Here is a 26622-nt window from a genome sequence, read left to right on the forward strand (position 1 = left end):
CAACTTTTGGGTGCATTTGTTGCTAAAAAAAATCATTTTGTCAGTCAAAAGTACCAAAAATGTCAAAAAAGCGTTTTCGGCTCTATGATTGTTTTGAATTTTAAACTTACAACGTGACAAAAAATAACACTTTCTTGAACTGCAAATAAGAACTTCAACTTTTGGGTGCGTTTTTTGCTAAAAAATTATTTTGTCAGTCAAAAGTGCCAAAAATGTCAAAAAAGCGTTTTCGGCTCTATGACTGTTTTGAATTTTAAACTTACAATGTGGCATAAAATAACACTTTCTTGAACATCAAATGAGAACTTCAACTTTTGGGTGCATTTGTTTCTAAAAAAAATCATTTTGTCAGTCAAAAGTGTCAAAAAAGTGTTTTCGGCTCTAACTATTACTGGTTTGAAGTTTCAACTGACAACATGAGAAAAAATAAAACTTTCTTGAACATCAAATGAGAACTTCAACTTTTGGGTGCATTTGTTTCTAAAAAAAATCATTTTGTCAGTCAAAAGAGCCAAAAGTGTCAAAAAAGTGTTTTCGGCTCTAACTATTACTGGTTTGAAGTTTCAACTGACAACATGAGAAAAAATAAAACTTTCTTGAACATCAAATGAGAACTTCAACTTTTGGGTGCATTTGTTGCTAAAAAAAATCATTTTGTCAGTCAAAAGTACCAAAAGTGTCAAAAAAGCGTTTTCGGCTCTATGACTGTTTTGAATTTTAAACTTACAATGTGGCATAAAATAACACTTTCTTGAACATCAAAAGAGAACTTCAACTTTTGGGTGCATTTGTTGCTAAACAAAATCATTTTGTCACTCAAAAGTGCCAAAAGTGTCAAAAAAGTGTTTTCGGCTCTAACTTTTACTGGTTTGAAATTTCAACTGACAACATGAGAAAAAATAAAACTTTCTTGAACATCAAATGAGAACTTCAACTTTTGGGTGCATTTGTTTCTAAAAAAAATCATTTTGTCAGTCAAAAGAGCCAAAAGTGTCAAAAAAGTGTTTTTGGCTCTAACTATTACTGGTTTAAAAGGTTCAACTAACATGAGAAAAAATAAAACTTTCTTGAACATCAAATGAGAACTTCAACTTTTGGGTGCATTTGTTGCTAAAAAAAATCATTTTGTCAGTCAAAAGTACCAAAAGTGTCAATAAAGCGTTTTCGGCTCTATGACTGTTTTGAATTTTAAACTTACATTTTGGCATAAAATAACAATAAACTGACAACATGAGAAAAAATAAAACTTTCTTGAACATCAAATGAGAACTTCAACTTTTGGGTGCATTTGTTGCTAAAAAAAATCATTTTGTCAGTCAAAAGTACCAAAAGTGTCAAAAAAGCGTTTTCGGCTGTATGACTGTTTTGAATTTTAAACTTACAATGTGGCATAAAATAACAATTTCTTGAACATCAAATGAGAACTTCAACTTTTGGGTGCGTTTTTTGCTAAAAAATCATTTTGTCAGTCAAAAGTGCCAAAAGTGTCAAAAAAGCGTTTTCGGCTCTATGACTGTTATGAATTTTAAACTTACAATGTGGCATAAAGTAACACTTTCTTGAACATCAAATGAGAACCTCAACTTTTGGGTGCGTTTTTTGCTAAAAAATCATTTTGTCAGTCAAAAGTGCCAAAAATGTCAAAAAAGCGTTTTCGGCTCTATGACTGTTTTGAATTTTAAACTTACAACGTTGCATAAAATAACACTTTCTTGAACTGCAAATGAGAACTTCAACTTTTGGGTGCATTTGTTTCTAAAAAAAATCATTTTGTCAGTCAAAAGTGCCAAAAGTGTCAAAAAAGTGTTTTCGGCTCTAACTATTACTGGTTTGAAGTTTCAACTGACAACATGAGAAAAAATAAAACTTTCTTGAACATCAAATGAGAACTTCAACTTTTGGGTGCGTTTTTTGCTAAAAAAAATCATTTTGTCAGTCAAAAGTACCAAAAGTGTCAAAAAAGTCTTTTATGCTCAGAGTATGACTGTTTTGAAGATTTAACTTACAACGTGACAAAAAATAACACTTTCTTGAACTGCAAATAAGAACTTTGACTTTTGGGTGCGTTTTTTGCTAAAAAATCATTTTGTCAGTCAAAAGTGCCAAAAATGTCAAAAAAGCGTTTTCGGCTCTATGACTGTTGTGCATTTTAAACTTACAATGTGGCATAAAATAACAATTTCTTGAACATCAAATGAGAACTTCAACTTTTGGGTGCGTTTTTTGCTAAAAATCATTTTGTCAGTCAAAAGTGCCAAAAATGTCAAAAAAGCGTTTTCGGCTGTATGACTGTTTTGAATTTTAAACTTACAATGTGGCATAAAATAACAATTTCTTGAACATCAAATGAGAACTTCAACTTTTGGGTGCGTTTTTTGCTAAAAAATCATTTTGTCAGTCAAAAGTGCCAAAAGTGTCAAAAAAGCGTTTTCGGCTCTATGACTGTTATGAATTTTAAACTTACAATGTGGCATAAAGTAACACTTTCTTGAACATCAAATGAGAACCTTAACTTTTGGGTGCGTTTTTTGCTTAAAAATCATTTTGTCAGTCAAAAGTGCCAAAAATGTCAAAAAAGCGTTTTCAGCTCTATGACTGTTTTGAATTTTAAACTTACAACGTTGCATAAAATAACACTTTCTTGAACTGCAAATGAGAACTTCAACTTTTGGGTGCATTTGTTGCTAAAAAAAATCATTTTGTCAGTCAAAAGTACCAAAAGTGTCAAAAAAGCGTTTTCGGCTCTATGACTGTTTTGAATTTTAAACTTACAATGTGGCATAAAATAACAATTTCTTGAACATCAAATGAGAACTTCAACTTTTGGGTGTGTTTTTTGCTAAAAAATCATTTTGTCAGTCAAAAGTGCCAAAAGTGTCAAGAAAGCGTCTTCGGCTCTATGACTGTTTTGAATTTTAAACTTACAATGTGGCATAAAATAACACTTTCTTGAACATCAAAAGAGAACTTCAACTTATGGGTGCATTTGTTGCTAAAAAAAATCATTTTGTCAGTCAAAAGTACCAAAAGTGTCAAAAAACCGTTTTCGGCTCTATGACTGTTTTGAATTTTAAACTTACAATGTTGCATAAAATAACACTTTCTTGAACATCAAATGAGAACTTCAACATTTAGGTGCGTTTTTTGCTAAAAAATCATTTTGTCAGTCAAAAGTGCCAAAAGTGTCAAGAAAGCGTTTTCGGCTCTATGACTGTTTTGAATTTTAAACTTACAATGTGGCATAAAATAACACTTTCTTGAACATCAAAAGAGAACTTCAACTTTTGGGTGCATTTGTTGCTAAAAAAAATCATTTTGTCAGTCAAAAGTACCAAAAGTGTCAAAAAAGCGTTTTTGGCTCAATGACTGTTTTGAAATTTCAACTGACAACATGACAAAAAATAACACTTTCTTGAACATCAAATGAGAACTTCAACTTTTGGGTGCGTTTTTTGCTAAAAAAAAATCATTTTTTAAGTCAACAGTGCCAAAAGTGTCAAAAAAGCGTTTGCGGCTCTAAGTATTACTGGTTTGAAGTTTCAACTGACAAGATGAGAAAAACTAACACTTTCTTGTACTGCAAAATGAGAACTTTGAATTTTGTGTCTATTTTTTGCTAAGAAATCATTTTTTCAGTTAAAAGTGCCAAAAGTGTCAAAAAACTCTTTTATGCTCAGAGTATGACTGTTTTGAATATTTAACTTACAACGTGACAAAAAATAACACTTTCTTGAACTGCAAATAAGAACTTCAACTTTTGGGTGCGTTTTTTGCTAAAAAATTATTTTGTCAGTCAAAAGTGCCAAAAATGTCAAAAAAGCGTTTTCGGCTCTATGACTGTTTTGAATTTTAAACTTACAATGTGGCATAAAACAAAACTTTCTTGAACATCAAATGAGAACTTCAACTTTTGGGTGCGTTTTTTGCTAAAAAATCATTTTTTCAGTCAAAAGTGCCAAAAGTGTCAAAAAAGCGTTTTCGGCTCTATGACTGTTTTGAATTTTAAACTTACAATGTGGCATAAAATAACAATTTCTTGAACATCAAATGAGAACTTCAACTTTTGGGTGCGTTTTTTGCTAAAAATCATTTTGTCAGTCAAAAGTGCCAAAAATGTCAAAAAAGCGTTTTCGGCTCTATGACTGTTTTGAATTTTAACTTACAATGTGGCATAAAATAACACTTTCTTGAACATCAAATGAGAACTTCAACTTTTGGGTGCATTTGTTGCTAAAAAAAATCATTTTGTCAGTCAAAAGTACCAAAAGTGTCAAAAAAGCGTTTTCGGCTCTATGACTGTTTTGAATTTTAAACTTACAATGTTGCATAAAATAACACTTTCTTGAACATCAAATGAGAACTTCAACTTTTGGGTGCATTTGTTGCTAAAAAAAATCATTTTGTCAGTCAAAAGTACCAAAAGTGTCAAAAAACCGTTTTCGGCTCTATGACTGTTTTGAATTTTAAACTTACAATGTGGCATAAAATAACACTTTCTTGAACATCAAATGAGAACTTCAACTTTTAGGTGCGTTTTTTGCTAAAAAATCATTTTGTCAGTCAAAAGTGCCAAAAGTGTCAAGAAAGCGTTTTCGGCTCTATGACTGTTTTGAATTTTAAACTTACAATGTGGCATAAAATAACACTTTCTTGAAAATCAAAAGAGAACTTCAACTTTTGGGTGCATTTGTTGCTAAATAAATCATTTTGTCAGTCAAAAGTACCAAAAGTGTCAAAAAAGCGTTTTTGGCTCAATGACTGTTTTGAAATTTCAACTGACAACATGACAAAAAATAACACTTTCTTGAACATCAAATGAGAACTTCAACTTTTGGGTGCGTTTTTTGCTAAAAAAAATCATTTTGTCAGTCAAAAGTACCAAAAGTGTCAAAAAAGTCTTTTATGCTCAGAGTATGACTGTTTTGAAGATTTAACTTACAACGTGACAAAAAATAACACTTTCTTGAACTGCAAATAAGAACTTTGACTTTTGGGTGCGTTTTTTGCTAAAAAATCATTTTGTCAGTCAAAAGTGCCAAAAATGTCAAAAAAGCGTTTTCGGCTCTATGACTGTTGTGCATTTTAAACTTACAATGTGGCATAAAATAACAATTTCTTGAACATCAAATGAGAACTTCAACTTTTGGGTGCGTTTTTTGCTAAAAATCATTTTGTCAGTCAAAAGTGCCAAAAATGTCAAAAAAGCGTTTTCGGCTGTATGACTGTTTTGAATTTTAAACTTACAATGTGGCATAAAATAACAATTTCTTGAACATCAAATGAGAACTTCAACTTTTGGGTGCGTTTTTTGCTAAAAAATCATTTTGTCAGTCAAAAGTGCCAAAAGTGTCAAAAAAGCGTTTTCGGCTCTATGACTGTTTTGAATTTTAAACTTACAATGTGGCATAAAATAACAATTTCTTGAACATCAAATGAGAACTTCAACTTTTGGGTGTGTTTTTTGCTAAAAAATCATTTTGTCAGTCAAAAGTGCCAAAAGTGTCAAGAAAGCGTCTTCGGCTCTATGACTGTTTTGAATTTTAAACTTACAATGTGGCATAAAATAACACTTTCTTGAACATCAAAAGAGAACTTCAACTTTTGGGTGCATTTGTTGCTAAAAAAAATCATTTTGTCAGTCAAAAGTACCAAAAGTGTCAAAAAACCGTTTTCGGCTCTATGACTGTTTTGAATTTTAAACTTACAATGTTGCATAAAATAACACTTTCTTGAACATCAAATGAGAACTTCAACTTTTAGGTGCGTTTTTTGCTAAAAAATCATTTTGTCAGTCAAAAGTGCCAAAAGTGTCAAGAAAGCGTTTTCGGCTCTATGACTGTTTTGAATTTTAAACTTACAATGTGGCATAAAATAACACTTTCTTGAACATCAAAAGAGAACTTCAACTTTTGGGTGCATTTGTTGCTAAAAAAAATCATTTTGTCAGTCAAAAGTACCAAAAGTGTCAAAAAAGCGTTTTTGGCTCAATGACTGTTTTGAAATTTCAACTGACAACATGACAAAAAATAACACTTTCTTGAACATCAAATGAGAACTTCAACTTTTGGGTGCGTTTTTTGCTAAAAAAAAATCATTTTCTAAGTCAACAGTGCCAAAAGTGTCAAAAAAGCGTTTGCGGCTCTAAGTATTACTGGTTTGAAGTTTCAACTGACAAGATGAGAAAAACTAACACTTTCTTGTACTGCAAAATGAGAACTTTGAATTTTGTGTCTATTTTTTGCTAAGAAATCATTTTTTCAGTTAAAAGTGCCAAAAGTGTCAAAAAACTCTTTTATGCTCAGAGTATGACTGTTTTGAATATTTAAATTACAACGTGACAAAAAATAACACTTTCTTGAACTGCAAATAAGAACTTCAACTTTTGGGTGCGTTTTTTGCTAAAAAATTATTTTGTCAGTCAAAAGTGCCAAAAATGTCAAAAAAGCGTTTTCGGCTCTATGACTGTTTTGAATTTTAAACTTACAATGTGGCATAAAACAAAACTTTCTTGAACATCAAAAGAGAACTTCAACTTTTGGGTGCATTTGTTGCTAAAAAAAATCATTTTGTCAGTCAAAAGTACCAAAAGTGTCAAAAAACCGTTTTCGGCTCTATGACTGTTTTGAATTTTAAACTTACAATGTTGCATAAAATAACACTTTCTTGAACATCAAATGAGAACTTCAACTTTTAGGTGCGTTTTTTGCTAAAAAATCATTTTGTCAGTCAAAAGTGCCAAAAGTGTCAAGAAAGCGTTTTCGGCTCTATGACTGTTTTGAATTTTAAACTTACAATGTGGCATAAAATAACACTTTCTTGAACATCAAAAGAGAACTTCAACTTTTGGGTGCATTTGTTGCTAAAAAAAATCATTTTGTCAGTCAAAAGTACCAAAAGTGTCAAAAAAGCGTTTTTGGCTCAATGACTGTTTTGAAATTTCAACTGACAACATGACAAAAAATAACACTTTCTTGAACATCAAATGAGAACTTCAACTTTTGGGTGCGTTTTTTGCTAAAAAAAAATCATTTTCTAAGTCAACAGTGCCAAAAGTGTCAAAAAAGCGTTTGCGGCTCTAAGTATTACTGGTTTGAAGTTTCAACTGACAAGATGAGAAAAACTAACACTTTCTTGTACTGCAAAATGAGAACTTTGAATTTTGTGTCTATTTTTTGCTAAGAAATCATTTTTTCAGTTAAAAGTGCCAAAAGTGTCAAAAAACTCTTTTATGCTCAGAGTATGACTGTTTTGAATATTTAAATTACAACGTGACAAAAAATAACACTTTCTTGAACTGCAAATAAGAACTTCAACTTTTGGGTGCGTTTTTTGCTAAAAAATTATTTTGTCAGTCAAAAGTGCCAAAAATGTCAAAAAAGCGTTTTCGGCTCTATGACTGTTTTGAATTTTAAACTTACAATGTGGCATAAAACAAAACTTTCTTGAACATCAAATGAGAACTTCAACTTTTGGGTGCATTTGTTTCTAAAAAAAATCATTTTGTCAGTCAAAAGTGTCAAAAAAGTGTTTTCGGCTCTAACTATTACTGGTTTGAAGTTTCAACTGACAACATGAGAAAAAATAAAACTTTCTTGAACATCAAATGAGAACTTCAACTTTTGGGTGCATTTGTTTCTAAAAAAAATCATTTTGTCAGTCAAAAGAGCCAAAAGTGTCAAAAAAGTGTTTTCGGCTCTAACTATTACTGGTTTGAAGGTTCAACTAACAACATGAGAAAAAATAAAACTTTCTTGAACATCAAATGAGAACTTCAACTTTTGGGTGCATTTGTTGCTAAAAAAAATCATTTTGTCAGTCAAAAGTACCAAAAGTGTCAAAAAACCGTTTTCGGCTCTATGACTGTTTTGAATTTTAAACTTACAATGTTGCATAAAATAACACTTTCTTGAACATCAAATGAGAACTTCAACTTTTAGGTGCGTTTTTTGCTAAAAAATCATTTTGTCAGTCAAAAGTGCCAAAAGTGTCAAGAAAGCGTTTTCGGCTCTATGACTGTTTTGAATTTTAAACTTACAATGTGGCATAAAATAACACTTTCTTGAACATCAAAAGAGAACTTCAACTTTTGGGTGCATTTGTTGCTAAAAAAAATCATTTTGTCAGTCAAAAGTACCAAAAGTGTCAAAAAAGCGTTTTTGGCTCAATGACTGTTTTGAAATTTCAACTGACAACATGACAAAAGATAACACTTTCTTGAACATCAAATGAGAACTTCAACTTTTGGGTGCGTTTTTTGCTAAAAAAAAATCATTTTTTAAGTCAAAAGTGCCAAAAGTGTCAAAAAAGCGTTTTCGGCTCTAAGTATTACTGGTTTGAAGTTTCAACTGACAAGATGAGAAAAACTAACACTTTCTTGTACTGCAAAATGAGAACTTTGAATTTTGTGTCTATTTTTTGCTAAGAAATCATTTTTTCAGTTAAAAGTGCCAAAAGTGTCAAAAAACTCTTTTATGCTCAGAGTATGACTGTTTTGAATATTTAACTTACAACGTGACAAAAAATAACACTTTCTTGAACTGCAAATAAGAACTTCAACTTTTGGGTGCGTTTTTTGCTAAATAATTATTTTGTCAGTCAAAAGTGCCAAAAATGTCAAAAAAGCGTTTTCGGCTCTATGACTGTTTTGAATTTTAAACTTACAATGTGGCATAAAACAAAACTTTCTTGAACATCAAATGAGAACTTCAACTTTTGGGTGCATTTGTTTCTAAAAAAAAATCATTTTGTCAGTCAAAAGTGTCAAAAAAGTGTTTTCGGCTCTAACTATTACTGGTTTGAAGTTTCAACTGACAACATGAGAAAAAATAAAACTTTCTTGAACATCAAATGAGAACTTCAACTTTTGGGTGCATTTGTTTCTAAAAAAAAATCATTTTGTCAGTCAAAAGAGCCAAAAGTGTCAAAAAAGTGTTTTCGGCTCTAACTATTACTGGTTTGAAGGTTCAACTAACAACATGAGAAAAAATAAAACTTTCTTGAACATCAAATGAGAACTTCAACTTTTGGGTGCATTTGTTGCTAAAAAAAAATCATTTTGTCAGTCAAAAGTACCAAAAGTGTCAAAAAAGCGTTTTCGGCTCTATGACTGTTTTGAATTTTAAACTTACAATGTGGCATAAAATAACACTTTCTTGAACATCAAAAGAGAACTTCAACTTTTGGGTGCATTTGTTGCTAAAAAAAATCATTTTGTCAGTCAAAAGTACCAAAAGTGTCAAAAAAGCGTTTTCGGCTCTATGACTGTTTTGAATTTTAAACTTACAATGTGGCATAAAATAACACTTTCTTGAACATCAAATGAGAACTTCAACTTTTAGGTGCGTTTTTTGCTAAAAAATCATTTTGTCAGTCAAAAGTGCCAAAAATGTCAAAAAAGCGTTTTCGGCTCTATGATTGTTTTGAATTTTAAACTTACAACATTTCATAAAATAACACTTTCTTGAACTGTAAATGAGAACTTCAACTTTTGGGTGCATTTGTTTCTAAAAAAAATCATTTTGTCAGTCAAAAGTGTCAAAAAAGTGTTTTCGGCTCTAACTATTACTGGTTTGAAGTTTCAACTGACAACATGCACTTTTGAGTGCATTTTGGCCACAAAAAACAGTTTTTCATACAAAAGTGTCAAAATAGCGTTTTCAGCTCTAAACAGCACTGTTTTGACTTCACTTAAAAGCTGACAAGAAATGACACTTGCTTCACTTTTGAGTGCATATTGTACATAAAAATAAGTTTTTCATTCAAAAGTGTCAAAATAGCGTTTTCAGCTCTAGAAAGCACTGTTTGGTCTTCTCCACTTACTAGGTGACAATATATAACACGTTCTTCATCTGAAAATTAGAACTTTGACTTTTGAGTGCATTTTGGCCACAAAAAACAGTTTTTCATTCAAAAGTGTCATAAAAGCGTTTACAGCTCAAAACAGCACTGTTTGGACTTCTCCACTTACAAGGTGACAATATATAACATGTTCTTCATCTGAAAATTAGAACTTTGACTTTTGAGTGCATTTTGGCCACAAAAAACAGTTTTTCATACAAAAGTGTCAAAATAGCGTTTTCAGCTCTAAACAGCACTGTTTTGACTTCACTTAAAAGCTGACAAGAAATGACACTTGCTTCACTTTTGAGTGCATATTGTACATAAAAATCAGTTTTTCATTCAAAAGTGTCAAAATAGTGTTTTCAGCTATAGAAAGCACTGTTTGGTCTTCTCCACTTACTTGGTGACAATACGTTCTGCACTTTTGAGAGCATATTGTACATAAAAATCAGTTTTTCATTCAAAAGTGTCATAAAAGCGTTTTCAGCTCCAAACAGCACTGTTTGGACTCGTCCAGTTACTGCGTGACAAGATATAAGACGTTCTTCATCTGCAAAAGAGAACTTTGGCTTTTGAGTGCATTTTGGCCTCAAAAAACAGTTTTTCATTCAAAAGTGTCATAATAGCGTTTTCAGCCTACACAGCACTGTTTTGACTTCTCCACTTAGAAGCTGACAAGAAATAACACTTGCTTCACTTTTGAGTGCATATTGTACATAAAAAAAAGTTTTTCATTAAAAACTGTCAAAATTGCGTTTTCAGCTCTAGAAAGCACTGTTTGGTCTTCTCCACTTACTTGGTGACAATATATAATACGTTCTGCACTTTTGAGAGCATATTGTACATAAAAATCAGTTTTTCAATCAAAAGTGTCATAAAAGCGTTTTCAGCTCAAAACAGCACTGTTTGGACTTCTCCACTTACAAGGTGACAATATATAACACGTTCTTCATCTGAAAATTAGAACTTTGACTTTTGAGTGAATTTTGGCCACAAAAAACAGTTTTTCATTCAAAAGTGTCAAAATAGCGTTTTCAGCTCTAGAAAGCACTGTTTTGACTTCTCCACTTAGAAGCTGACAAGAAATGACACTTGCTTCACTTTTGAGTGCATATTGTACATAAAAATCAGTTTTTCATTCAAAAGTGTCATAAAAGCGTTTTCAGCTCAAAACAGCACTGTTTGGACTTCTCCACTTACAAGGTGACAATATATAACACGTTCTTCATCTGAAAATTAGAACTTTGACTTTTGAGTGCATTTTGGCCACAAAAAACAGTTTTTCATACAAAAGTGTCAAAATAGCGTTTTCAGCTCTAGAAAGCACTGTTTGGTCTTTTCCACTTACTAGGTGACAATATATAATACGTTCTGCACTTTTGAGAGAATATTGTACATAAAAATCAGTTTTTCATTCAAAAGTGTAATAAAAGCATTTTCAGCTCCAAACACCACTGTTTGGACTCGTCCAGTTACTGCGTGACAAGATATAACACGTTCTTCATCTGCAAATGATATCTTTGGCTTTTTTAGTGCATTTTGTTCACAAAAAACAGTTTTTCATACAAAAGTGTCAAAATAGCGTTTTCAGCTCTAGAAAGCACTGTTTGGACTTCTCCACTTAGAAGCTGACAAGAAATAACACTTTCTGCACTTTTGAGAGCATATTGTACATAAAAATCAGTTTTTCATTCAAAAGTGTCATAAAAGCGTTTTCAGCTCCAAACAGCACTGTTTGGACTCATCCAGTTACTGCGTGACAAGATATAAGACGTTCTTCATCTGCAAATGAGAACTTCGGCTTTTGAGTGCATTTTGGCCACAAAAATAAGTTTTTCATACAAAAGTGTCAAAATAGCGTTTTCCGCTCTAAACAGCACTGTTTTGACCTCTCCACTTAGAAGCTGACAAGAAATGACACTTGCTTCACTTTTGAGTGCATATTGTACATAAAAATAAGTTTTTCATTCAAAAGTGTCAAAATAGCGTTTTCAGCTCCAGAAAGCACTGTTTGGTCTTCTCCACTTACTTGGTGACAATACGTTCTGCATTTTTGAGAGCATATTGTACATAAAAATCAGTTTTTCATTCAAAAGTGTCATAAAAGCGTTTTCAGCTCCAAACAGCACTGTTTGGACTCGTCCAGTTACTGCGTGACAAGATATAAGACGTTCTTCATCTGCAAAAGAGAACTTTGGCTTTTTTAGTGCATTTTGGCCACAAAAATAAGTTTTTCATTCAAAAGTGTCAAAATAGCGTTTTCAGCTCTAGAAAGCACTGTTTTGCTTTCTCCACTTAGAAGCTGACAAGAAATGACACTTGCTTCACTTTTGAGTGCATATTACAATATGCAATATAAAAACAAGTTTTTCATTCAAAAGTGTCATAAAAGCGTTTACAGTTTACATCTCAGTTTACGTTCATCTGAAAATTAGAACTTTGACTTTTGAGTGCATTTTGGCCACAAAAAACAGTTTTTCATTCAAAAGTGTCATAAAAGCGTTTACAGCTCAAAACAGCACTGTTTTGACCTCTCCACTTAGAAGCTGACAAGAAATGACACTTGCTTCACTTTTGAGTGCATATTGTACATAAAAATCAGTTTTTCATTCAAAAGTGTCATAAAAGCGTTTTCAGCTCAAAACAGCACTGTTTGGACTTCTCCACTTACAAGGTGACAATATATAACACGTTCTTCATCTGAAAATTAGAACTTTGACTTTTGAGTGCATTTTGGCCACAAAAAACAGTTTTTCATACAAAAGTGTCAAAATAGCGTTTTCAGCTCTAGAAAGCACTGTTTGGTCTTCTCCACTTACTAGGTGACAATATATAATACGTTCTGCACTTTTGAGAGAATATTGTACATAAAAATCAGTTTTTCATTCAAAAGTGTAATAAAAGCATTTTCAGCTCCAAACACCACTGTTTGGACTCGTCCAGTTACTGCGTGACAAGATATAACACGTTCTTCATCTGCAAATGATATCTTTGGCTTTTTTAGTGCATTTTGTTCACAAAAAACAGTTTTTCATACAAAAGTGTCAAAATAGCGTTTTCAGCTCTAGAAAGCACTGTTTGGACTTCTCCACTTAGAAGCTGACAAGAAATAACACTTTCTTCTCTTTTGAGTGCATATTGTACATTAAAATCAGTTTTTCATTCAAAAGTGTCATAAAAGCGTTTTCAGCTCCAAACAGCACTGTTTGGACTCATCCAGTTACTGCGTGACAAGATATAAGACGTTCTTCATCTGCAAATGAGAACTTCGGCTTTTGAGTGCATTTTGGCCACAAAAATAAGTTTTTCATACAAAAGTGTCAAAATAGCGTTTTCCGCTCTAAACAGCACTGTTTTGACCTCTCCACTTAGAAGCTGACAAGAAATGACACTTGCTTCACTTTTGAGTGCATATTGTACATAAAAATAAGTTTTTCATTCAAAAGTGTCAAAATAGCGTTTTCAGCTCCAGAAAGCACTGTTTGGTCTTCTCCACTTACTTGGTGACAATACGTTCTGCATTTTTGAGAGCATATTGTACATAAAAATCAGTTTTTCATTCAAAAGTGTCATAAAAGCGTTTTCAGCTCCAAACAGCACTGTTTGGACTTCTCCACTTAGAAGCTGACAAGAAATGACACTTGCTTCACTTTTGAGTGCATATTGTACATAAAAACAAGTTTTTCAGTCAAAAGTGTCATAAAAGCGTTTACAGCTCTAGAAAGCACTGTTTGGACTCGTCCAGTTACTGCGTGACAAGAGATAACACGTTCTTCATCTGCAAATGAGAACATTGGCTTTTTATTGCATTTTGGCCACAAAAAAAAGTTTTTCATTCAAAAGTGTCAAAATAGCGTTTTCAGCTCTAGAAAGCACTGTTTTGACTTCTCCACTTTTAGAAGCTGACAAGAAATGACACTTGCTTCACTTTTGAGTGCATATTGTACATAAAAATCAGTTTTTCATTCAAAAGTGTCATAAAAGCGTTTTCAGCTTAAAACAGCATGTTTGGACTTCTCCACTTACAAGGTGACAATATATAACACGTTCTTCATCTGAAAATTAGAACTTTGACTTTTGAGTGCATTTTGGCCACAAAAAACAGTTTTTCATACAAAAGTGTCAAAATAGCGTTTTCAGCTCTAGAAAGAACTGTTTGGACTTCTCCACTTAGAAGCTGTCAAGAAATAACACTTTCTTCTCTTTTGAGAGCATATTGTACATAAAAATCAGTTTTTCATTCAAAAGTGTCATAAAAGCGTTTTCAGCTCAAAACAGCACTGTTTGGACTCGTCCAGTTACTGCGTGACAAGATATAACACGTTCTTCATCTGCAAATGATATCTTTGGCTTTTTTAGTGCATTTTGGCCACAAAAAACAGTTTTTCATTCAAAAGTGTCAAAATAGCGTTTTCAGCTCTAGAAAGCACTGTTTTGCTTTCTCCACTTAGAAGCTGACAAGAAATGACACTTGCTTCACTTTTGAGTGCATATTGTACATAAAAACAAGTTTTTCATTCAAAAGTGTCATAAAAGCGTTTACAGCTCTAGTAAGCACTGTTTGGACTCGTCCAGTTACTGCGTGACAAGGGATAACACGGTCTTCATCTGCAAATGAGAACATTGGCTTTTTATTGCGTTTTGGCCACAAAAAAAAGTTTTTCATTCAAAAGTACATAAAAACAAGTTTTTCATTCAAAAGTGTCATAAAAGCGTTTTCAGCTCAAAACAGCACTGTTTGGACTTCTCCACTTACAAGGTGAAAATATATAACACGTTCTTCATCTGCAAATGAGAACTTTGACTTTGGAGTGCATTTTGGCCACAAAAAACAGTTTTTCATTCAAAAGTGTCAAAATAGCGTTTTTAGCTCTATAAAAGAAGTGTTTTGCTTTCTCCACTTAGAAGCTGACAAGAAATGACACTTTCTACACTTTTGAGTGCATATTGTACATAGAAATCAGTTTTTCATTCAAAAGTGTCATAAAAGCGTTTTCAGCTCAAAACAGCACTGTTTGGACTTCTCCACTTACAAAGTGACAATATATAACACGTTCTTCATCTGAAAATTAGAACTTTGACTTTTGAGTGCATATTGTACATAAAAATCAGTTTTTCATTCAAAAGTGTCATAAAAGCGTTTTCAGCTCAAAACAGCACTGTTTGGACTCGTCCAGTTACTGCGTGACAAGATATAACACGTTCTTCATCTGCAAATGATATCTTTGGCTTTTTTAGTGCATTTTGGCCACAAAAAACAGTTTTTCATTCAAAAGTGTCAAAATAGCGTTTTCAGCTCTAGAAAGCACTGTTTTGCTTTCTCCACTTAGAAGCTGACAAGAAATGACACTTGCTTCACTTTTGAGTGCATATTGTACATAAAAACAAGTTTTTCATTCAAAAGTGTCATAAAAGCGTTTACAGCTCTAGTAAGCACTGTTTGGACTCGTCCAGTTACTGCGTGACAAGAGATTACACGGTCTTCATCTGCAAATGAGAACATTGGCTTTTTATTGCGTTTTGGCCACAAAAAAAAGTTTTTCATTCAAAAGTACATAAAAACAAGTTTTTCATTCAAAAGTGTCATAAAAGCGTTTTCAGCTCAAAACAGCACTGTTTGGACTTCTCCACTTACAAGGTGAAAATATATAACACGTTCTTCATCTGCAAATGAGAACTTTGACTTTGGAGTGCATTTTGGCCACAAAAAACAGTTTTTCATTCAAAAGTGTCAAAATAGCGTTTTTAGCTCTAGAAAGCACTGTTTTGCTTTCTCCACTTAGAAGCTGACAAGAAATGACACTTTCGTCACTTTTGAGTGCATATTGTACATAGAAATCAGTTTTTCATTCAAAAGTGTCATAAAAGCGTTTTCAGCTCAAAACAGCACTGTTTGGACTTCTCCACTTACAAGGTGACAATATATAACACGTTCTTCATCTGAAAATTAGAACTTTGACCTTTGAGTGCATTTTGGCCACAAAAAACAGTTTTTCATACAAAAGTGTCAAAATAGCTTTTTCAGCTCTAAACAGCACTGTTTTGACCTCTCCACTTAGAAGCTGACAAGAAATGACACTTGCTTCACTTTTGAGTGCATATTGTACATAAGAATAAGTTTTTCATTCAAAAGTGTCAAAATAGCGTTTTCAGCTCTAGAAAGCACTGTTTTGCTTTCTCCACTTAGAAGCTGACAAGAAATGACACTTGCTTCACTTTTGAGTGCATATTGTACATAAAAACAAGTTTTTCATTCAAAAGTGTCATAAAAGCGTTTACAGTTTACAGCTCAGTTTACGTTCTTCATCTGAAAATTAGAACTTTGACTTTTGAGTGCATTTTGGCCACAAAAAAAAGTTTTTCATTCAAAAGTGTCAAAATAACGTTTTCAGCTCTAGAAAGCACTGTTTTGACTTCTCCACTTAGAAGCTGACAAGAAATGACACTTGCTTCACTTTTGAGTGCATATTGTACTTAAAAATCAGTTTTTCATTCAAAAGTGTCATAAAAGCGTTTTCAGCTTAAAACAGCATGTTTGGACTTCTCCACTTACAAGGTGACAATATATAACACGTTCTTCATCTGAAAATTAGAACTTTGACTTTTGAGTGCATTTTGGCCACAAAAAACAGTTTTTCATACAAAAGTGTCAAAATAGCGTTTTCAGCTCTAGAAAGAACTGTTTGGACTTCTCCACTTAGAAGCTGTCAAGAAATAACACTTTCTTCTCTTTTGAGAGCATATTGTACATAAAAATCAGTTTTTCATTCAAAAGTGTCATAAAAGCGTTTTCAGCTCAAAACAGCACTGTTTGGACTCGTCCAGTTACTGCGTGACAAGATATAACACGTTCTTCATCTGCAAATGATATCTTTGGCTTTTTTAGTGCATTTTGGCCACAAAAAACAGTTTTTCATTCAAAATTGTCAAAATAGCGTTTTCAGCTCTAGAAAGCACTGTTTTGCTTTCTCCACTTAGAAGCTGACAAGAAATGACACTTGCTTCACTTTTGAGTGCATATTGTACATAAAAACAAGTTTTTCATTCAAAAGTGTCATAAAAGCGTTTACAGCTCTAGTAAGCACTGTTTGGACTCGTCCAGTTACTGCGTGACAAGGGATAACACGGTCTTCATCTGCAAATGAGAACATTGGCTTTTTATTGCGTTTTGGCCACAAAAAAAAGTTTTTCATTCAAAAGTACATAAAAACAAGTTTTTCATTCAAAAGTGTCATAAAAGCGTTTTCAGCTCAAAACAGCACTGTTTGGACTTCTCCACTTACAAGGTGAAAATATATAACACGTTCTTCATCTGCAAATGAGAACTTTGACTTTGGAGTGCATTTTGGCCACAAAAAACAGTTTTTCATTCAAAAGTGTCAAAATAGCGTTTTTAGCTCTATAAAAGAAGTGTTTTGCTTTCTCCACTTAGAAGCTGACAAGAAATGACACTTTCTACACTTTTGAGTGCATATTGTACATAGAAATCAGTTTTTCATTCAAAAGTGTCATAAAAGCGTTTTCAGCTCAAAAGAGCACTGTTTGGACTTCTCCACTTACAAAGTGACAATATATAACACGTTCTTCATCTGAAAATTAGAACTTTGACTTTTGAGTGCATATTGTACATAAAAATCAGTTTTTCATTCAAAAGTGTCATAAAAGCGTTTTCAGCTCAAAACAGCACTGTTTGGACTCGTCCAGTTACTGCGTGACAAGATATAACACGTTCTTCATCTGCAAATGATATCTTTGGCTTTTTTAGTGCATTTTGGCCACAAAAAACAGTTTTTCATTCAAAAGTGTCAAAATAGCGTTTTCAGCTCTAGAAAGCACTGTTTTGCTTTCTCCACTTAGAAGCTGACAAGAAATGACACTTGCTTCACTTTTGAGTGCATATTGTACATAAAAACAAGTTTTTCATTCAAAAGTGTCATAAAAGCGTTTACAGCTCTAGTAAGCACTGTTTGGACTCGTCCAGTTACTGCGTGACAAGAGATAACACGGTCTTCATCTGCAAATGAGAACATTGGCTTTTTATTGCGTTTTGGCCACAAAAAAAAGTTTTTCATTCAAAAGTACATAAAAACAAGTTTTTCATTCAAAAGTGTCATAAAAGCGTTTTCAGCTCAAAACAGCACTGTTTGGACTTCTCCACTTACAAGGTGAAAATATATAACACGTTCTTCATCTGCAAATGAGAACTTTGACTTTGGAGTGCATTTTGGCCACAAAAAACAGTTTTTCATTCAAAAGTGTCAAAATAGCGTTTTTAGCTCTAGAAAGCACTGTTTTGCTTTCTCCACTTAGAAGCTGACAAGAAATGACACTTTCTTCACTTTTGAGTGCATATTGTACATAGAAATCAGTTTTTCATTCAAAAGTGTCATAAAAGCGTTTTCAGCTCAAAACAGCACTGTTTGGACTTCTCCACTTACAAGGTGACAATATATAACACGTTCTTCATCTGAAAATTAGAACTTTGACCTTTGAGTGCATTTTGGCCACAAAAAACAGTTTTTCATACAAAAGTGTCAAAATAGCTTTTTCAGCTCTAAACAGCACTGTTTTGACCTCTCCACTTAGAAGCTGACAAGAAATGACACTTGCTTCACTTTTGAGTGCATATTGTACATAAGAATAAGTTTTTCATTCAAAAGTGTCAAAATAGCGTTTTCAGCTCTAGAAAGCACTGTTTTGCTTTCTCCACTTAGAAGCTGACAAGAAATGACACTTGCTTCACTTTTGAGTGCATATTGTACATAAAAACAAGTTTTTCATTCAAAAGTGTCATAAAAGCGTTTACAGTTTACAGCTCAGTTTACGTTCTTCATCTGAAAATTAGAACTTTGACTTTTGAGTGCATTTTGGCCACAAAAAACAGTTTTTCATTCAAAAGTGTCATAAAAGCGTTTACAGCTCAAAACAGCACTGTTTGGACTTCCCCACTTAGAAGCTGACAGGAAATAACACTTTCTTCTCTTTTGAGGGCATATTGTACATAAAAATCAGTTTTTCATTCAAAAGTGTCATAAAAGCGTTTTCAGCTCCAAACAGCATTGTTTGGACTCGTCCAGTTACTGCGTGACAAGATATAACACGTTCTTCCTCTGCAAATGAGAACATTGGCTTTTTATTGCATTTTGGCCACAAAAAAAAGTTTTTCATTCAAAAGTACATAAAAACAAGTTTTTCATTCAAAAGTGTCATAAAAGCGTTTTCAGCTCAAAAGAGCACTGTTTGGACTTCTCCACTTACAAAGTGACAATATATAACACGTTCTTCATCTGAAAATTAGAACTTTGACTTTTGAGTGCATATTGTACATAAAAATCAGTTTTTCATTCAAAGGTGTCATAAAAGCGTTTTCAGCTCAAAACAGCACTGTTTGGACTCGTCCAGTTACTGCGTGACAAGATATAACACGTTCTTCATCTGCAAATGATATCTTTGGCTTTTTTAGTGCATTTTGGCCACAAAAAACAGTTTTTCATTCAAAAGTGTCAAAATAGCGTTTTCAGCTCTAGAAAGCACTGTTTTGCTTTCTCCACTTAGAAGCTGACAAGAAATGACACTTGCTTCACTTTTGAGTGCATATTGTACATAAAAACAAGTTTTTCATTCAAAAGTGTCATAAAAGCGTTTACAGCTCTAGTAAGCACTGTTTGGACTCGTCCAGTTACTGCGTGACAAGAGATAACACGGTCTTCATCTGCAAATGAGAACATTGGCTTTTTATTGCGTTTTGGCCACAAAAAACAGTTTTTCATTCAAAAGTACATAAAAACAAGTTTTTCATTCAAAAGTGTCATAAAAGCGTTTTCAGCTCAAAACAGCACTGTTTGGACTTCTCCACTTACAAGGTGAAAATATATAACACGTTCTTCATCTGCAAATGAGAACTTTGACTTTGGAGTGCATTTTGGCCACAAAAAACAGTTTTTCATTCAAAAGTGTCAAAATAGCGTTTTTAGCTCTAGAAAGCACTGTTTTGCTTTCTCCACTTAGAAGCTGACAAGAAATGACACTTTCTTCACTTTTGAGTGCATATTGTACATAGAAATCAGTTTTTCATTCAAAAGTGTCATAAAAGCGTTTTCAGCTCAAAACAGCACTGTTTGGACTTCTCCACTTACAAGGTGACAATATATAACACGTTCTTCATCTGAAAATTAGAACTTTGACCTTTGAGTGCATTTTGGCCACAAAAAACAGTTTTTCATACAAAAGTGTCAAAATAGCTTTTTCAGCTCTAAACAGCACTGTTTTGACCTCTCCACTTAGAAGCTGACAAGAAATGACACTTGCTTCACTTTTGAGTGCATATTGTACATAAGAATAAGTTTTTCATTCAAAAGTGTCAAAATAGCGTTTTCAGCTCTAGAAAGCACTGTTTTGCTTTCTCCACTTAGAAGCTGACAAGAAATGACACTTGCTTCACTTTTGAGTGCATATTGTACATAAGAATAAGTTTTTCATTCAAAAGTGTCATAAAAGCGTTTTCAGCTCAAAACAGCACTGTTTGGACTTCTCCACTTACAAGGTGACTATATATAACACGTTCTTCATCTGAAAATTAGAACTTTGACTTTTGAGTGCATATTGTACATAAAAATCAGTTTTTCATTCAAAAGTGTCATAAAAGCGTTTTCAGCTCAAAACAGCACTGTTTGGACTTCTCCACTTACAAGGTGACAATATATAACACGTTCTTCATCTGAAAATTAGAACTTTGACTTTTGAGTGCATTTTGGCCACAAAAAACAGTTTTTCATACAAAAGTGTCAAAATAGCGTTTTCAGCTCTAAACAGCACTGTTTTGACCTCTCCACTTAGAAGCTGACAAGAAATGACACTTGCTTCACTTTTGAGTGCATATTGTACATAAGAATAAGTTTTTCATTCAAAAGTGTCAAAATAGCGTTTTCAGCTCTAGAAAGCACTGTTTTGCTTTCTCCACTTAGAAGCTGACAAGAAATGACACTTGCTTCACTTTTGAGTGCATATTGTACATAAAAACAAGTTTTTCATTCAAAAGTGTCATAAAAGCGTTTACAGTTTACAGCTCAGTTTACGTTCTTCATCTGAAAATTAGAACTTTGACTTTTGAGTGCATTTTGGCCACAAAAAACAGTTTTTCATTCAAAAGTGTCATAAAAGCGTTTACAGCTCAAAACAGCACTGTTTGGACTTCCCCACTTAGAAGCTGACAAGAAATAACACTTTCTTCTCTTTTGAGGGCATATTGTACATAAAAATCAGTTTTTCATTCAAAAGTGTCATAAAAGCGTTTTCAGCTCCAAACAGCATTGTTTGGACTCGTCCAGTTACTGCGTGACAAGATATAACACGTTCTTCCTCTGCAAATGAGAACTTTGGCTTTGGAGTGCATTTTGGCCACAAAAAACAGTTTTTCATTCAAAAGTGTCAAAATAGCGTTTTCAGCTCTAGAAAGCACTGTTTTGCTTTCTCCACTTAGAAGCTGACAAGAAATGACACTTGCTTCACTTTTGAGTGCATATTGTACATAAAAACAAGTTTTTCATTCAAAAGTGTCATAAAAGCGTTTACAGCTCTAGAAAGCACTGTTTGGACTCGTCCAGTTACTGCGTGACAAGAGATAACACGTTCTTCATCTGAAAATTAGAACTTTGACTTTTGAGTGCATTTTGGCCACAAAAAACAGTTTTTCATTCAAAAGTGTCAAAATAGCGTTTTCAGCTCTAGAAAGCACTGTTTTGACTTCTCCACTTAGAAGCTGACAAGAAATGACACTTGCTTCACTTTTGAGTGCATATTGTACATAAAAATCAGTTTTTCATTCAAAAGTGTCATAAAAGCGTTTTCAGCTCAAATCAGCACTGTTTGGACTTCTCCACTTACAAGGTGACAATATATAACACGTTCTTCATCTGAAAATTAGAACTTTGACTTTTGAGTGCATTTTGGCCACAAAAAACAGTTTTTCATTCAAAAGTGTCATAAAAGCGTTTACAGCTCAAAACAGCACTGTTTGGACTTCTCCACTTACAAGGTGACAATATATAACACGTTCTTAATCTGAAAATTAGAACTTTGACTTTTGAGTGCATTTTGGCCACAAAAAACAGTTTTTCATACAAAAGTGTCAAAATAGCGTTTTCAGCTCTAAACAGCACTGTTTTGACTTCACTTAAAAGCTGACAAGAAATGACACTTGCTTCACTTTTTAGTGCAAATTGTACATAAAAATGAGTTTTTCATTCAAAAGTGTCAAAATAACGTTTTCAGCTCTAAAAAGCGTTGTTTGACAAAAAATTTTTTTAGCAAAACATAGACTCAAATGTCAAAGTACTCATTTGCATCTCGAGAAAGTGTTAGCTTTTCTCACGTTGAAAATCAAAACAGTCATACTCTGAGCATAAAATACTTTTTTTTGACACTTTTGACTCAATAAATGATTTCTCAGAAAAAAATAGGCTCAAAAATAAGAGTGCTCATTTGCAGTTTAGGAAAGTGTTAGTTTTTGTCACGTTGTCATTTGAAACTTCAAACCAGTAATACTTAGAGCCAAAAACGCTTTTTTGACACTTTTGACTGACAAAATGATCTTTTTTAGCAACAAATGCACCCAAAAGTTGAAGTTTTCATTTGATGTTCAAGAAAGTTTTATTTTTTGTCAAGTTTTAAGTTGAATATTCAAACCAGTCATACTCTGAGCAGAAAATGCTTTTTTGACACTTTTGACTGACAAAATGAATTTTAGGCACAAAACCACTTACAGTTTAAAGTTCTCATTTGCAGTTCAAGAAAGTGCTATTTTATTTATTCAAAACAGTCATAGAGCCGAAAACGCTTTTTTGACACTTTTGGCATTTTTGACTGACAAAATGATTTTTTAGCAAAAAACGCACCCAAAAGTCAAAGTTCTCATTTGCAGTTCAAGAAAGTGTTATTTTATGCCACATTGTAAGTTTAAAATTCAAAACAGTCATAGAGCCGAAAACGCTTTTTTGACAGTTTTGGTACTTTTGACTGACAAAATGATTTTTTTTAGCAACAAATGCACCCAAAAGTTGAAGTTCTCATTTGATGTTCAAGAAAGTTTTATTTTTTCTCATGTTGTCAGTTCAAACTTCAAACCAGTAATAGTTAGAGCCGAAAACACTTTTTTGACACTTTTGGCACTTTTGAGTGTCAAAATGATTTTTTTTAGAAACAAATGCACCCAAAATTTGAAGTTCTCATTTGATGTTCAAAAAAGTTTTATTTTTTCTCATGTTGTCAGTTGAAACTTCAAACCAGTATTAGTTAGAGCCGAAAACACTTTTTTGACACTTTTGGCACTTTTGACTGACAAAATGATTTTTTTTAGAAACAAATGCACCCAAAAGTTGAAGTTCTCATTTGCAGTTCAAGAAAGTGTTATTTTATGCAACGTTGTAAGTTTAAAATTCAAAACAATCATAGAGCCGAAAACGCTTTTTTGACATTTTTGGCACTTTTACTGACAAAATGATTTTTAGCAAAAAACGCACCCAAAAGTTGAAGTTCTCATTTGATGTTCAAGAAATTGTTATTTTATGCCACATTGTAAGTTTAAAATTCAAAACAGTCATAGAGCCGAAAACGCTTTTTTGACACTTTTGGCACTTTTGACTGACAAAATGATTTTTTAGCAAAAAACGCACCCAAAAGTTGAAGTTCTCATTTGATGTTCAAGAAATTGTTATTTTATGCCACATTGTAAGTTTAAAATTCAAAACAGTCATAGAGCCGAAAACGCTTTTTTGACTCTTTTGGTACTTTTGACTGACAAAATGATTTTTTTTAGCAACAAATGCACCCAAAAGTTGAAGTTCTCATTTGATGTTCAAGAAAGTTTTATTTTTTCTCATGTCGTCAGTTGAAACTTCAAACCAGTAATAGTTAGAGCCGAAAACACTTTTTTGACACTTTTGACTGACAAAATGATTTTTTTTAGAAACAAATGCACCCAAAAGTTGAAGTTCTCATTTGCAGTTCAAGAAAGTGTTATTTTTTGCAACGTTGTAAGTTTAAAATTCAAAACAGTCATAGAGCCGAAAACGCTTTTTTGACATTTTTGGCACTTTTACTGACAAAATGATTTTTAGCAAAAAACGCACCCAAAAGTTGAAGTTCTCATTTGATGTTCAAGAAATTGTTATTTTATGCCACATTGTAAGTTTAAAATTCAAATCAGTCATAGATCCAAAAACGCTTTTTTGACACTTTTGACTGACAAAATGATTTTGTTTAGAAACAAATGCACCCAAAAGTTGAAGTTCTCATTTGCAGTTCAAGAAAGTGTTATTTTAGGCAACGTTGTAAGTTTAAAATTCAAAACAGTCATAGAGCCGAAAACGCTTTTTTGACATTTTTGGCACTTTAGACTGACAAAATGATTTTTTTTAGCAACAAATGCACCCAAAAGTTTAAGTTCTCATTTGATGTTCAAGAAAATTTTATATTTTCTCATGTTGTCAGTTGAAACTTCAAACCAGTAATAGTTAGAGCCGAAAACACTTTTTTGACACTTTTGGCACTTTTGACTGACAAAATGATTTTTTTTTTAAACAAATGCACCCAAAAGTTGAAGTTCTCATTTGCAGTTCAAGAAAGTGTTATTTTATGCAACGTTGTAAGTTTAAAATTCAAAACAGTCATAGAGCCGAAAACGCTTTTTTGACATTTTTGGCACTTTTGACATAAAAAATAATTTTTTAGCAAAAAACGCACCCAAAAGTTGAAGTTCTCATTTGATGTTCAAGAAAGTGTTATTTTATGCCACATTGTAAGTTTAAAATTCAAAACAGTCATAGAGCCGAAAACACTTTTTTGACACTTTTGGTACTTTTGACTGACAAAATGATTTTCTATTAGGAACAAATGCACCCAAAAGTTGAAGTTCTCATTTGATGTTCAAGAAAGTTTTATTTTTTCTCATGTTGTCAGTTGAAACTTCAAACCAGTAATAGTTAGAGCCGAAAACACTTTTGTGACACTTTTGGCACTTTTGACTGACAAAATGATTTTTTTTAGAAACAAATGCACCCAAAAGTCAAAGTTCTCATTTGCAGTTCAAGAAAGTGTTATTTTATGCAACGTTGTAAGTTTAAAATTCAAAACAGTCATAGAGCCGAAAATGCTTTTTTGACATTTTTGGCACTTTTGACTGACAAAATGATTTATTAGCAAAAAACGCACCCAAAAGTCAAAGTTCTCATTTGCAGTTCAAGAAAGTGTTATTTTATGCAACGTTGTAAGTTTAAAATTCAAAACAGTCATAGAGCCGAAAACGCTTTTTTGACATTTTTGGCACTTTTGACTGACAAAATGATTTTTTAGCAAAAAACGCACCCAAAAGTTGAAGTTCTCATTCGATGTTCAAGAAATTGTTATTTTATGCCACATTGTAAGTTTAAAATTCAAAACAGTCATAGAGCCGAAAAAGCTTTTTTGACACTTTTGGTACTTTTGACTGACAAAATGATTTTTTTTAGCAACAAATGCACCCCAAAGTTGAAGTTCTCATTTGATGTTCAAGAAAGTTTTATTTTTTCTCATGTTGTCAGTTGAAATTTCAAACCAGTAATAGTTAGAGCCGAAAACGCTTTTTTGACACTTTTGGTACTTTTGACTGACAAAATGATTTTTTTTAGCAACAAATGCACCCAAAAGTTGAAGTTCTCATTTGATGCTCAAGAAAGTTTTATTTTTTCTCATGTTGTCAGTTGAAACTTCAAACCAGTAATAGTTAGAGCCGAAAACACTTTTTTGACTTTTTTGGCACTTTTGACTGACAAAATGATTTTTTTTAGAAACAAATGCACCCAAAAGTTGAAGTTCTCATTTGCAGTTCAAGAAAGTGTTATTTTATGCAACGTTGTAAGTTTAAAATTCAAAACAGTCATAGAGCCGAAAACGCTTTTTTGACATTTTTGGCACTTTTGACTGACAATATGATTTTTTAGCAAAAAACGCACCCAAAAGTTGAAGTTCTCATTTGATGTTCAAGAAAGTGTTATTTTATGCCACATTGTAAGTTTAAAATTCAAAACAGTCATAGAGCCGAAAACGCTTTTTTGACACTTTTGGCACTTTTGACTGACAAAATGATTTTTTAGCAAAAAACGCACCCAAAAGTTGAAGTTCTCATTTGATGTTCAAGAAATTGTTATTTTATGCCACATTGTAAGTTTAAAATTCAAAACAGTCATAGAGCCAAAAACGCTTTTTTGACTCTTTTGGTACTTTTGACTGACAAAATGATTTTTTTTAGCAACAAATGCACCCAAAAGTTGAAGTTCTCATTTGATGTTCAAGAAAGTTTTATTTTTTCTCATGTCGTCAGTTGAAACTTCAAACCAGTAATAGTTAGAGCCGAAAACACTTTTTTGACACTTTTGACTGACAAAATGAATTTTTTTAGAAACAAATGCACCCAAAAGTTGAAGTTCTCATTTGCAGTTCAAGAAAGTGTTATTTTTTGCAACGTTGTAAGTTTAAAATTCAAAACAATCATAGAGCCGAAAACGCTTTTTTGACATTTTTGGCACTTTTACTGACAAAATGATTTTTAGCAAAAAACGCACCCAAAAGTTGAAGTTCTCATTTGATGTTCAAGAAATTGTTATTTTATGCCACATTGTAAGTTTAAAATTCAAATCAGTCATAGAGCCAAAAACGCTTTTTTGACACTTTTGACTGACAAAATGATTTTGTTTAGAAACAAATGCACCCAAAAGTTGAAGTTCTCATTTGCAGTTCAAGAAAGTGTTA

Source organism: Oryzias latipes, chromosome 16 (genome assembly GCF_053564925.1).
Source record: "Oryzias latipes strain Hd-rR chromosome 16, Olatipes_Hd-rR_3.1".
In the NCBI taxonomy this organism is placed as follows: domain Eukaryota; kingdom Metazoa; phylum Chordata; class Actinopteri; order Beloniformes; family Adrianichthyidae; genus Oryzias; species Oryzias latipes.